Source organism: Lagenorhynchus albirostris, chromosome 7 (assembly GCF_949774975.1).
Source record: "Lagenorhynchus albirostris chromosome 7, mLagAlb1.1, whole genome shotgun sequence".
Classification (NCBI taxonomy): Eukaryota; Metazoa; Chordata; class Mammalia; order Artiodactyla; family Delphinidae; genus Lagenorhynchus; species Lagenorhynchus albirostris.
The window spans coordinates 36,991,723-37,003,352 of NC_083101.1; positions in this window are offsets into that span (position 1 = coordinate 36,991,723).

Genomic DNA, 11,630 nt, shown 5'->3' on the forward strand with positions numbered 1-11,630 from the left:
TTCCGGGTGTGGCCCCGACTCCTTCTCACTCCATCCCGCCTCCCTTGAAAAAAGTTCAGATTCCAGAGCCTCTGTCAAGTGACCACCCAGCCTGTACCTTACTCTTACTATTTCGTCCAAATGCCCCTCTCTCTCAAAAGAGAAGCCTCGACCTGTAGGGAAGCCCCTCTTTGCGCAAGATCCCACCCCTTGGCAAAACCCCGCCCCTCAAGGAGCTGTTCCCCTCGGAGACCCCTCTCTTTTTCAGTGAGACCTCTCCTCAGTATGGCACTGCCACCATCAGTGTGTACCGGAATCCCTCAGGGCGACACCCCTCCTTTGTGTGTTCCTCCTACCCAGTGAGACCCCACCTCTCAGAGTGACTCCACCAGTCATTGTGACCCCTCCTCTCGACGTGAGTCCGCCCCTCAGTGTGACCCCTCTAGGCAGGTACCGCCCGCATCACGTAGGAATCGGGTCTGCCCCCTCAGGCGGGAGGAGGACCTGCAACCAGCCTCTAAAGCGGTGCGGGGTCCTGAGTGCGCACGCAACGTTTCAGGACCCTGTGCGCTCGCCGTACCCAACGCTTTCGGTTCTCCGCTGGCTCCTCCCCCCCGGTCATCGGCGGAATAGCCAATCATCGTCGGGGATGGGTGACGTCACTCGATCCCGGCGACTGGGCTGGGTCTAGCGGTGGTGGGCGTCAGTGAGTCGCTTGCCACCTAGCGGCGGCGTGGAGGGAGGCAGGTGGGCCTCTGGAGTCAAACGGGCTGCGACAGAGCTTGAGGGAGCGAGGCTGAGTTCTTTTCAAGTATTCTAAAGTACTATATTTCTATTTCTGTGGTAAGCTAAAAGGAAAATTAATTGCACAGTCCGCGTCCGTGTGGGTGACCGCCTTCTGACAGAGTCCTGTCCCATGTTTGTAGAGAGTTAGAGTCTCAGCAAAACAAGCTCATTCATCACATTAAGTGTTAACATCTACAACTATGTAATTTGTAAGTTTGTTTTCTATAGTCGTATAAGATCTGTAAACGTTAGGAATTTATGCCTCCTTTTGTTTAAGTAATAGAATAATTTAATCGACTCGTGTCTGACCCTTTACCCAAGTTTGAGAATATCTATAGCTGGTAATAGTAATTCTAAGCAGAGGAGCCAGGTTCCTGTTTTAGACAGATTATTGTGGTTGTATGGAGGCAGGGAGACTAATTAGGAAAGAGGTGCTGACAATGCTTCTGGTGAGGAGAGGATGAGGACTGAACTAGGGTAGGGATAATGGGGAAGGGGAGGAGGAAACAATCACCTAGAATGGGAAGACTTGATTGATCAGTATCCAAAGTCAGTCAGTCCTGTAGAGAGAAAGAGCATCAGCCAGGATAATTTTAAAGTTTCTAGCTTAGATGACTGAGTATCAACTGAGATAAAGAATCCAGGAGGAGGAAAGGTTGGGGGTGGGGGAGGTAGGTGATTGCCATGAACGAAGGGGTGATGTGATGGTAAAGAAAACTGAAGGTGGTTGCCATTATCCAAGTAGGGAAGGAGAGATAGGCTGACAATGGACTTCTAGGGAACACCAACAGTATTAAAGTGTGGGTGGATGAAGTCCATGAAGGAGACACAAGAAACATGCTGAAATATAGGAAGAGAATTTTTTTTTTGAGAGTGTGTAAAATTCTTTATTTAGAACAATAAAGCATAAGTGTTTATAATGTAATTTCAAATTCAAACCTGTGTATGAAAGGGTCAGGATTTTACCTGTTTTAAGAAGTACACATACAGTATACACATCACATTTTACAACCTTTTTTATTTAACTAAAGTCATAATAAAACTGTTTAGAATAGAGTTGACATATTTACATTACAATATGCAAACTCCAGTCTATGACTGAACTAGCAATATATCTGTGGATCCATCTGAATGTCTGAATACTTTTCAAGTCCACTGATTTAAAAAATAGTGGCGGGACTTCCCTGGTGGTCCAGTGGTAAAGAATCCGCCTTCCAATGCAGGGGACGCGGGTTCCATCCCTGGTCAGGGAACTAAGATCCCACATCTACAAGTATTGAGCCCACGTGCCCTGGAGCCCGTGCGCCACAACTAGAGAGAGAAAAACCTGCACACCACAAGTAGAGAGAAGCCCATGCATCTCAGCGAAGAGCCCACGCTGCAGTGAAAGATCCCGCATGCCTCAATGAAGACCCTGCGTGCCTCAACGAAGACCTGACACAGCCAAAACAAAAAACAAAACAAAAGAACACTGGTGGCAAGTGGAATCCAAGGAATGGAGAGTTTAGGAAAAGTGGAATAATGAACAGTATTAAATAGTGCAGAGGGGTGTGCTAAGATGAGTTTTAAATGTTCCTTGAGTCAGGCTACTAGAAGATCCTTTTGTTGTTGTTTTTTCAAACTTTTTATGATAGAAAATGTCAAACATGAAAAAAAGAAGAACATATAGAAGAATGAACCCTTATTTACCTTGGGTAAGACCATTTTGTTGGAGACCCATTGTTCAAAATCACCCATGCCTCAGTTATACTGTTGCCATAAGTGACCAGGCCGAGGTGAAAGTATCTGCTTTTATGTAACTTCTATGCCAGTGATCCTCCAATAATCAATTCATGGGCAATCTTGTTTCATCTATACTCCTGCTCTTTCCCCCTACCCAGTTATTTGGTGCATATTTCTGATATTATATCATTTCATCAATAAATATTTCAGTGTGTTACCTCTAAAAGATAAGGTTTCTTCTTTAAAACAAAATCACAGTACCATGTCACACCTAAAAAAAAATCCCTTAATATCATCCAGTATCTCGTTGTTCATATTTCCCGTTGAATTATACTTAGTTTTAAAAAATTGTTAAGTTGAATCAAAATCTAAATAAGGTCCATGCTTTGAAGCTGATATGTTTCTTACATCTTTAACTCCATCCACTATCTTTTTTGCCTTTTTTTTTTTTTTTAAAGAAACCAGGGCATTTGTCCTGTAGAGTTTCTCAGAGTCTGAATTTTGCTGAGCTTCTAGTGTGATTTAGCATTTCTTCAGTCCCCTGTATTTCCAGTAAATTGGTAGTTAGGGTCAATTAGGTTTATATTTGATTATTTTGGCAAAACTAATTTGTGGGTGGTTTAACACTTTTATCATGAGGTATACAGTGGTGGTCTTTTTGTGATGTTAGTAACTGATGATAATCATTGTCTAGACCAGAGTTTGTCAAATGTGGCACTATTGACATTTTGGACTGGATAAATTCTTTATAGTAGGGGGCTGTCCTGTGCATCGTAGAGATGTTTAGCAGTAGCATCCCTGGCCTCTAGCCACTGGATGTCAGTAGCAACTCCCGCATTTGCGATGACCAAAAATGTCTCTAGACATTGTCCGTTGTCCCCCTGGGGGCAAAATTGTCCCTGATTGAGAACCACTGGTCTAGGTTCATTAATATAGGAATTCAAAAATAACATTCTCATTCTGTCCTTCCTTCTTTATTAGGTAGAATACCTCTACAAAGAGAAACTTATCCACGTTAAACTATTTGCTCCTCAGAGATATATTTTATGTGGGAAAGGCATGAAAAATGCTTGATTGTTTCCCTTTTATAGTACCAGCTTCTCAAGTAGTGAGTTGGTTCTGAAGCATCCTCCAACAGTGACCAATGAGGTTTGCTTTTTTTAGTACCATCATGAACTCATAATTTAACACATATATGATGTGCCTCAATCATTGGCAATTAAAAAATTCATTTTTGATTCTTAAATTGTCCTTTTTTGGCCACTGGACACTTATTCAAGTTGGCTCCTGAGTCCTTTTGACATGACCTTTAAGAAACCCTCCCTTAAGGTCTCTTGGATTTGATATAATAAAATGTTCCAGGCTCATTTTGTGCATTCCTAGACCGGAGCTGGTATCAGCTATTTTTTCCAATGATTCATGGTCCTTTCAGTTGGAAATGGTATTTAGAGACCACAATATGGGTACTAGGGATATAAAGTTATTTAACCTTAGGAAGAGCAGTTAAATGAATATATTGATAACGTATTCTTTTCAAAACAGTCCCCTCCACCATATCTTTTTTTTTAAAATTTATTTATGTTATTAATTTTTGGCTGCATTGGGTCTTCATTGCTGTGCATGGGCTTTCTCTAGCTGCGGTGAGCAGGGTCTACTTTTTGTTGCAGTGAGCAGCCTTCTCATTGTGGTGGCTTCTCTTGTTGCGGAGCACGGGCTCTAGGCACACGGGCTTCAGTAGTTGTGGCATGTGGGCTCAGTAGTTGTGGCGCATGGGCTTAGTTGCTCCGCGGCATGTGGGATCTTCCCAGACTAGGGCTCGAACCCTTGTCCCCTCCTGCATTGGCAGGAGGATTCTTAACCACTGCGCCACCAGGGAAGGCCTAACTTCAAGGCTTTAAATTCTATTTATACCCTAATGACTCCCATTTTTCTCCACCTCAACCTCTCTTCTGAAATCTAGACTCCCGTATTCAATTGCTTATTTATCATGTCTAGTTGGATATCTAGTTGGCTTTTCAAATTCGATGGGTACAAAACAGAGCCCTTGAATCCTCCCCCTCTTCCCCAGCTTTTCTCTAAGGTTTCCCCATCTCAATAAATGCAGCCTATTAGGTACCCAGGCAAGACAATTTAGAGTTATCCTTGATTCCTCTCATTCTCTCTATCCTATGTCCAGCCCATCAGTAATTTGTGTATGTTCTACGTTTGAAATCTATCCGTAACCTGACCACTTCTGACATTTCCACTGCCTCTAACCCAATCTAAGCCACCACTGTCTCTTGCCTGGGTTGTTGCAATAGCCTCCTTTATAGTCTCTCTGCTATGCCTTTGTCTCCTTGCAGCCTATTCTCTACACAGTAGCCCGAATACCCTTTTAAAGTGTAAGTTGAATCATTTTGTCACTCTGCTCAAAACCTCTCACCTCACTGAGAATCAAATCCAAAATCATTCCTATAGTTTTCTAGTATTTATACCTTTGCTTTCTATTCCTTTGCTTAAGACCGTCAATACAATGTTGAGTGAAGTAGTGGTAGTAGACACTCGTGCTTGTTCTTGATCTTTAAAAGAATGCTTTTAATGTTTCACTATTAAGTTTTATGTTAACTGTAGGTTTTTTTGTAGCTACCAATACCAATCAGCTACTATCACAGAAGTGCCATGTAACTAGCCATGTCAAAACTCAGTGGCATACACTTGCAGCTGCATGGATGGACCTAGAGATTATCATACTAAGTGAAGTAAGTCAGACAGAGAAAGACTTATGATATCACTTATATGTGGAATCTAAAAAATGACACAAATGAACTTATCTACGAAACAGAAACAGACTCACAGACATAGAGAACAGACTTGTGGTTGCCAAGGGGAGTTGGGGGAAGGAAGGATTGGGAGTTTGGGGTTAGCAGATGCAAACTATTATATATAGAATGGATAAACAAAAAGGTCCTACTGTATAGCACAGGGAACTATATTCAATATCTTGTGATAAGCCATAATGGAAAGGAGTATGAAAAAGAATATATATATATATATATATATATATATATAAAAAACTGAGTCACTTTGCTATAGAGCAGAAATTAACACAACATTGCATTGTAAATCAACTACAGTAAAATTAAAAAAAAACTCAGTGGCATAAAACAGTTATTTATTCTCAGAAATCTGTGGTTTGACTGGGGTCAGCATTCTAAACTAGGATTGGCCACATGGTTTAGCTGTGCTCCATCTGTCTCTCACTCCTCCTGGGACCAGCAGGATAGCCTAGGCATGTTCTTGCCGTGGTGATGGAAGAAGAGCGAGACAGGAGCAGTTTTGCAACTGCTCTTCATGTCTTTGGGTCACATCATGTCTATCAACATTCCAATGGCCAAAGCAAGCCATATGGCCAAGCCCAAAGTATACCATCTATAGAGGTGGTGGTAGGAAGGGGAAAAAGATTTCTAAGAAATGGTACATTATATTCACTGTCTAATGTTAAACCAACTTTGCATTTATAGAATAAACCCAACTTGATCTTGATGTATCCTTCCTTCCCCCTTCCATCCTTCCTCCCTCTCTCCTAACATCCCTCCCTCCCTGCCTTCCTTTCTTTCTCTCTTTTTTTTTACATTATTAGATTTGGGTTGCTTTTCTTTGCATTTTGCAATTTTATTTAAAAAATTTTTTATATAAATTTATTTACTTATTTTTTGGCTGCGTTGGGTCTTCGTTGCTGCACGTGGGCTTTCTCTAGTTGCGGCGAGCAGGGGCTACTCTTTGTTGTGGTGCGCAGGCTTCTCATTGTGGTGGCTTCTCTTGTTGCAGAACACAGGCTCTAGGCGTGAGGGCTGCAGTAGTTATGGCACGCGGGCTCAGCAGTTGTGGCTCGCGGGCTCTAGAGCACAGGCTCAGTAGTTGTGGCACACGGGCTTAGTTACTTCGCGGCTTGTGGGATCTCCCTACACCAGGGCTCAAACCCATGTCCCCTGCATTGGCAGGCAGATTCTTAACCGCTGCGCCACCAGGAAAGTCCCTATAATTTTATTTTTTAAGCAGCTTTATATTGAGATATAATTCACCCATTTAAAGTTTATAATTCAGTGGTTTTTATTATATTCAGAGTTGTGCAAATATCACCACAATCAATTCTAGAATATTTTCATCACCAAGGAGAAACCTCATGTCCATTAGCAGTCAATCTCTGTATCCACACCCACCACCACACAAAACTCCCTTACCTCCAGCCCTAGGCGCCATGAATTCACTTTCTGATTTTATAGATTTGCCTCTTCTGGACATTTCATGTATGGAGTCATACAATATATGGTCTCTTTTATCTTGCTTTTACTTAGTGTAATGTTTTCAAGGTTCATGCATGTTATAGCATGTAGCAGTACTTCATTCTTTTTTCGTTTCTGAATAATATTCCACTGTATGAATATACCATGTTTATTTATCTACTCATCAGTTGATGGCCATTTGGGTTGTTTCTACTTTTTGGTTATCATTAATGACGCTCCTATGAACAATCATGTACACGTTTTTTGTGTGGACGTATGTTTTCATTGTCTCATGTCTTTTTTGTTTTGTTTTGTTCCTCTGTTCCTTCTTTACTGCCTTCTTTTGGTTTAAATAAATATATTTTTTAGCATACCATTCTAGTTTTTCTGTTTTTTAAACATATATTTTAATTACATTCTTAGTAGTTGCTCTAGGGATTACAATTTAGTCAAATTATTGAAAGACAAACGCACAATGACCTATACCATATATAGTTGATTTGCTTTAGATAATCCTCGAAGAACACCTATTCTGCCATAATGCTGGAAGCGCAAGTCCTCCAATGTGTCATCTAACCAGTAATGCTGGCTAATATGAAAGCTATTAATATTTGAATATATTTTTCATTTGATAATACTCTTATTAGTTCTTGCTGTTTTTTGGTTACTTCTCTGGGTTTTGTAGTTAAGCAAGTAAACTTTTTCTTCCTTTCCAACATTTATATCTTATTACAATGAGACTTTGGTATCTGAGGGGGGAAGGGGGAGGGGGTTGGGGGGTTAGGGAGTTGGTTCCAGGACCTGCCAGAGATATCAAAATTCGAGGATGCTTAAGTCCCATAGTCCACCCTCCATATCTGCAGTTCTGCATCATGAATTCAACCAGCCACTTATCTGTAGTACTGTAATATTTATTGAAAAAAAAAGGTCCACGTGTAAGTGGACCTGTGCAGTTCAAACTTACATTGTTCAAGGGTAACTGTCCTTATTTTTGTTTCATGCGCTGTCTAGACCATATGTAGAACAATGTTGAATAATAAAGGTGATAGTGCAGTCTTGTCTTGGTTCTGACTTTTTTAAGATTGCCTAAAGTGAAGGATTATCAACTCTACACGCTAGCATCCATCTTATGCTCAGGGCAAACATAGCTAATCCTTAGCACTTTTTCCTGCTAAGCCATGACCCTATTTCAGAAACCTCACAGTAACATTCCCATAAGTGACTACAATTAATTGGATTTAGTACAACGCATAAGACCCGTTTGCCAATCCTGGCTCTGGCTTCTCTCTTTGATGTAGTTTGATATTGGTTGTTCATTTCAAGTATTCTTTATCATGTTTATATTCCTGGTTTACTAAAAATCCTTTAAAAAATAACAAATGGGTATTTAATTTTATGAAAGATTTCCTCAGCATCTGTCAGGGTGATCAAATGGCTTTTATTTCCTTTGGTTTATTCATGTTAATTACATTAATAGAAAGAGTTTCTATTTTAATCACTGTTGCAGTCCTGAAATACATCCTACTAGTTTTAATGAATGTTATTCCTTTACAATATTGCTAGATTTGTTTAGCTTATATTATGCACCAGACACCTGTGCTTGATGCTGGGGCTACAACTGTGAACAAGATAGACAAGGTATCTGCCCTTATTGAGCTGTCAACTCAGGGGTGACAAAGAGCAGGACATTTGCCAGCATTCCCCTCATTCTGAACCTCTGGCAGAAATCACTAAAGATATGCTGTCTTGCAGAGCCTTGGGAGGTCTCAGAAAGTGGGCTGTGATCATTTAGTGGTAACTATTACTGGATTCAAGGAAAGAAGACCATCTTGCTACGTGCTATTCCTGGCTTGATGTTTCATTTAGATTCTTCATCTGTTGTAAGACTTGTATGAGGTTTGTTAGGTCTTGAATTAAATTCATACTAATTTTGTAAATTAAGTGTAGTGTGGGTCTTCTGGTAGGTGGCAACTATTTGACCACTTTTTCAATTTCTTCTATGGTTGTTATTTTATTTTCAGATATTCTGTATCACTTGGGTTGATTTTGATTTATATTTTCCTACACAATTTTAATCTCAGTGAGATTTTCTGGTTTAGTTATATAGAGTTTCAGCTAGTATTCTTTTTTTTTTTTTTTTTTTTTTTCGGTACTCGGGCCTCTCACTGTTGTGGCCTCTCCCGTTGCGGAGCACAGGCTCCGGACGCGCAGGCTCAGCGGCCATGGCTCACGGGCCCAGCCGCTCCGCGGCATGTGGGATCTTCCCGGACCGGGGCATGAACCCGTGTCCCCTGCATCGGCAGGCGGACTCTCAACCACTGCTTCACCAGGGAAGCCCTCTCTCTCTTTCTTATGCTCTCATTCTCTCTCTTCTTCTCCCTCCCTCCCTCCTTCTCTCCCTTCTTTCCCTCTCCCTCTCCTCACGTCTCCTCTCCTCTGCCCCCTCCCCATTCTCTCCCCTTCCCAAATGGATGTGTCTGCCACATCATAACTCCGGTGTGCATGTGGCTCATCAGGAAACGAACTCCTCTCCGCAACGGGAGAGGCCACAACAGTGAGAGGTCCGCGTACCGAAAAAAAAAAAAAAAAAAGAGAGAGAGAGAGATTGAGCAGATGTGCAGACGGAAGCACATGGCCTCAAGGAGAAAAGAGCGAAAATAACTGCCTTAGCTCCTGTTAGCTTTCAAGTTCTCAATTTCAGTTTCCATGAGGCCTGGCTATAAAGCAGGCTATAGAGTCCTTTCCTTGGACACTGATGAAATCTAATTCATCCTTACGATAACCTCTCTTCCTCTGTACTTGCTATACTTGGGCCAGCAGAAGTAGACAGTTGTTTCTTGTAACAAAAATGGCTCCTACTGGAACACTTGTTTAATGATAATTTTGACAGTTTATTAGGTACCAATAACTATTCTGTGTTACATATACCATTTAAATTAATCCTTACAGTATTACCATTCTCATTTCATAGATGAGGGAAAAAGAGATTCAGAGAGGTTTACTAATTTACCTAAGATTGTACAGTTAGTTAAGTGATGGATCTAGGATTAAGCCTATGTCCTTAGTCGTGATGCCAGTATACACTTGAGGCTAAAAATTGCCCAACATTTAGACAATTTTTAAATGCTCTCTTAGCTTGGGGCAAAGAAAAGAAGAGTGATTATACACCATTTTTTAGAAATAAATGAGAATTCAATCAAAGCTGAATTTAGAGGCAATTGGGGTTTTTTGTTTGCTTGGTTAACCTAATTTTTGTTTTTTATTTACAGGTTTGTTGTGTTTGTGTGAGAAAAATGTGGTTTATTTGTGCTTGTTGGGATTTTTGAGATTTTTCTTTGTGGCCTATTATAAAGTCGGTTGTTTTTGTTTAAATCTACATTGTGGTGTTTATACTGATTTTCTCTGTAGCTCTCACTCCTCTTTAAAATTGTAAAATCACTGAGGTCAAGAATTATATCTTATTCATCTATTCATCTCTGTAGTGACCAGAAGGTAATTACCTAGCTGAGATGGTTAATGAAAGTTAGTGGAGGGACTTGGCTGGTGGCGCAGTGGTTAAGAATCCGCCTGGCAATGCAGGGCACATGGGTTTGAGCCCTGGTCTGGGATGATCCCAAATGCCGTGAGCAACTAAGCCCGTGCACCACAACTACTGAGCCTGTGCTCTAGAGTCCGCGAGCCTAGAGCCCCTGCTCCGCAACGAGAGGCCACTGCAATGAGAAGCCCGCGCACAGCAACGAAGAATAGCCCCCGCTCGCCGCAACTAGAGAAAGCCCGCAGCGCAGCAATGAAGACCCAATGAACACAAAAATAAATAAGTAATAAATTTATTTAAAAAACCCAAAAAACTGGTGCTGTGGATTTGAAGAATGTTATACGTGTAAAAACGCCAGAAAGAGATTCTGCCATTTCCTTTGCTTTGATCCATCCTCTATGCTCAGAGCAGTGATATCCAGATAGTGGCCTGTTTTCAGGAAAATTTATAAGTTGAATAAGGCTCATTTGGAGCTGCATCCTAGGAGGCACATGCACATTTTTTTTTTTTTCGGTACGCGGGCCTCTCACTGTTGTGGCCTCTCCCGTTGCGGAGCACAGGCTCCGGACGTGCAGGCTCAGCGGCCATGGCTCACGGGCCTAGCCGCTCAGCGGCATGTGGGATCTTCCCGGACCGGGGCACGAACCCGTGTCCCCTGCATCGGCAGGCAGACTCTCAACCACTGAGCCACCAGGGAAGCCCCACACATGCACATTTTAAAGTATGAAACTTTAAAAATATAGTTGCGTTTAGAAATGACTCTAATTAGCAGATGCAAACTGGTATATATAGAATGGATAAACAAGGTCCTACTGTCTAGCACAGGGAACTATATTTAATATCCTGTGATAAACCATGATGGAAAAGAATATGAAAAATAATGTATATATAACTGAGTCACTTTGCTGTACAGCAGTAATTAACACATTATAAATCAACTATACTTCAATTAAAAAAATGACTAAAAGCACATCAAAGATTCTGCTATTTAAGAAAATCATATATGTATATATTTTATAATACATAAATATGAATATAAAATGTAAGATAAATATGTATACATAAAAATGTAAAATAATATGTATATATGTTTAAAACCCATATAATATTTGCATTGGCAAATAGAGAAGGGAGTAGGAACTAGAAGGAATCTTAATAACAATCCAGTGCATCTCTTTCATTTTACAGATGTGGAAACTGAGGCTCAAAGACTAAGCAATTTGCCCAAGCCTGCTCTGTTAGGCAGGACTAGACTATGGCCAGTTTTTAAATTTCCCTGTGTGTAGCTAATAAATCATCCTTGTTCAGATTCTGTTCGTCTTTAATATTTTGACTTCTTGAGCACT